Source organism: Panthera pardus, unplaced genomic scaffold (genome assembly GCF_024362965.1).
Source record: "Panthera pardus isolate Hobbes unplaced genomic scaffold, ASM2436296v1 HiC_scaffold_25, whole genome shotgun sequence".
NCBI lineage: Eukaryota > Metazoa > Chordata > Mammalia > Carnivora > Felidae > Panthera > Panthera pardus.
The window spans coordinates 54,884,594-54,887,676 of NW_026526821.1; the positions used below are offsets into that span (position 1 = coordinate 54,884,594).

General features: G+C 51.0%; 1 long non-coding RNA gene across 1 annotated transcript; it reads right to left on the reverse strand.

The window, feature by feature from the left end:
• Positions 1 to 500: 500 nt before the first annotated feature.
• LOC109254544 (uncharacterized) lies at positions 501 to 2,881 on the reverse strand. Its single transcript, XR_002074859.2, has 2 exons — positions 2,229 to 2,881; positions 501 to 1,247 (listed from the first exon to the last, which is right to left on the reverse strand). It is a non-coding gene; the product is annotated as an uncharacterized LOC109254544 (long non-coding RNA).
• Between the last annotated feature and the right edge of the window lie 202 nt (positions 2,882 to 3,083).

Consider the following 3,083-nt stretch of genomic DNA (forward strand, 5'->3'; position numbering starts at 1 on the left):
GGTGCACCAGAAGTTGGGGACAGGGGATTTGTGTTAGATGTGGATTTTAATCTCTGTTCCTAGTCTAATTTCTGTTCCTTCGTCTTGTTAAGGGAGCCCCTAATGTTAGGCATTGTATTCCCTGGTGTCCTGTTCTCAATCCGATCTTCCCAGAGATACCAGAAAGATAGCTCTGTAGGAGGAGAGCTCATTACATTTGTTTTTATTTTTTCATTTTAAAATTTTTAAATTTTTTTAATGCTTATTTTCCACAGAGAGAGACAGAGAGCATGAGTGGGGGAGGAACAGAGAGAGAAAGACACAATCCGAAGCAGGCTCCAGGCTATGAGCTGTCAGCACAGAGCCCGACACGGGGCTGAAACCCATGAACTGTGAGATCATGACCTGAGTCAAAGTCGGATGCTTAACTGACTAAGCCACCCAGGTGTCCCACGTTTGTTTTTAAATATAGAAAATTTTCCCATTCAAAACATCCATCATCTGGCCATTGACGAGTGGGGTCTCCATTAGTATATTTATTCCAAATGTGGCTCAATCCAATAAGCCTTTTTAATGGAAAGACCTGGAGGTAACTTCCGAGGCTTAGAATAAATCAGTAAGTCTTAGTCATGGATGCAAGTGGCATCTCCAAAGTGAGTACAGAAGATAGAGCCCCCACAATCCAAAGTCTCCCGGAGTTACCCTATGAAATCACAGACCTTTGTTGTCACAGGCGAACAGTGTAGTGAAAACGGTGTCTCTGGTCTGTCATGGGAACATGGGACGCCTGCAGTCACAGACCCGCTAATCTGTGACATGGGGCAGGTGCCCCAGGAATGGGGCTTATGGGGTGTTTCTAACATTATTTCAAAATAATGAAAGTTGGGGTGACAAAGGCCCCCTATGGGCTGGGACCCCTAAAAACAAACTCCCCTGAGGGCCGGCATGGAAGGACAAAGAGACCACTGCCTGTGACCTCGTGTCTCGGATCCCCAGTCTCTTGGACTGGCCACCAGATGCACAATGGTACATGTACCTTCTAGATGGTGGATGCCAGCAGGAATACTCTCACTGGTCACAAAGCCAGGCTCTCAGGACACAGGACAAGACAGAGGTAGACCTCATTCACTTTTTACATAGGGGACCCACAGCAAAGTCGGTCTAAAGAGACGCTGGTCTGGCGAGAACCGTGAACTTATCGGTGTCAGGCCGCTGGAACAGCCAGCCGATGGGGCTCATGTCTGTGTTCCACCGTGGGGGTTTCTTCCCTGTGACAAACAACACAAAAGACAGACAAAAGGAAGCAGTGACCATCTGTGGGAAGAAGAGAATCAACAGAGGGCAAAAGTACTCCTGACAAATCTTTACCAGAGTCGCTGTACACAAGGAACTAGTGCACGCAGATGTTTTCTCCTAAGGAAAGGGCTCTCACCGTCTTGCTTTCAGGGGACCCTGCGGGCAGAGCTCTGGGAGGCTGGGGGTAGCAAATAATTGAAGAAGTAACGAGGTTTGTTTGCACAGCCTTGGTGGCCCTGAATGCCCTATTTTGGGGACAAGGATGCCTTCTACCCTCCAGGTGCAGGGAGGGTAGCCTTCACATGGGGGCCATTTTCTGCTTTCAGGCGACAAAGGAGGGTCAGGGTGTCCTTCTTAAGTAACTTCAATTCCAAAAAATCAATATGCCAAAGTGGCGGCCCATCCTGAACCCCATCACACACATTCACCAAGAACGTGCCCACATCAGATACTCTGCTGGGTATTTTGCCCATGTTTGTTGAGTGTCCACAGAACCCCGGAAAGCAGAGACAGTGACTCCATTCGTCCGACGAGAAAGCTGAGGCTTGGTGAAGGCAGAGTCATGGTTTCCCAAGCACCTGATATGGGCCAGGCCCTCCGGGCTCAGAGCCCGTGAGCCCAGAGTGTGGAGGCCCCATGGCTGTCACCTCTGGTAACTGTCCTGGTTGTGCCCTCTGCTCTCACTCCCTCACAGTCATCTGTTTGAAGCAGTTACAGCAATCACCTGCCTTCTAATTGTTTTCTCTAGTTGAGACTCTGGGGACACAGCTCTGACTTGATCATTTTTTTCATAACCCTGGAAAGTAGGAGAAGCTGTAGGGGACAGTAAGTGAGCCTCATTGCCTGCCCCAGGTGCTTCTGGCCTTTGGGTCGGACCCAAAGGAGTTCTCAGTGAATGTGGGTGGGGCCACAGAAGAGTCCAGACTGCACAAGGCAGACAGGCAGATCCCTACCTTTGAAACTACCTGACCGTTTTTATGAGGAATCAGTGATGAAGTCCTTGAACTCTTCCTGTCCCTTCTGTGAGCCAGGCCGTGGGGCACGAAGATGAGCTGAACATTCTTTCTGCCGTTGCTGAGTTTACAGCCTGGTGGGAAGAAAATACATGGACAGGCACTACCGGCTGAGTGCTGTGACTGCTGCATGGGACCAGTGCTGTGAGAGCAGAGGAGATCGAGGGGGGATGGTGAGGCCAGGCCTCAGCACCTCAGATGGCTGTTGGGAGGGTGTTGGAAGGAAGAAATAAGCCCAGAAAGGTGGGTAGAGGCCATATTCTTTAATGGTCAGGGGCTCCCAGCAACTGTGTGGCAGAGAGAGCATTCAGACTGCCTCCTACAGACCTTCAGTGGCCGTTTCTGTTTTAAGATGGTCCAGGGGTGACCCTGGGATGCACGGTTCTTTTGTCTGTGGGACCACTGCCTTCTGGGAATAGGACCTGCTGTCTTCTAGTTGTTGTCCCGTCTCCTGCTCCAACCACGGCCTTCCGTGGGAGCTGCCACAGTTCCAACACGAGCCCCGCTCCCTGCAGCCAACTGGAGGTGGGCTCATGAGTGGTTTCTTGGCATCGCTGGAAGCGCCTTGAGAAGCAGGAGATACGAGAGCCAGCAGGAGTGTTTCTTGCCTGCGGGAGTAGCAGTTGTGCGAGAAGGGAAGGAAGCAGAGGGCGCAGTGAGAGTTCTGGAAGCATGGCGTCCTACAAACCTGAGGTGCTACTCCCTTCCTGCAAGATGGCGGCGCACCTCTTCCTGCAAATAGGCCGGATATCCTGAGAGCTTCCTGGAAAATCCCCTTTGCGGTGTAAAGATAGT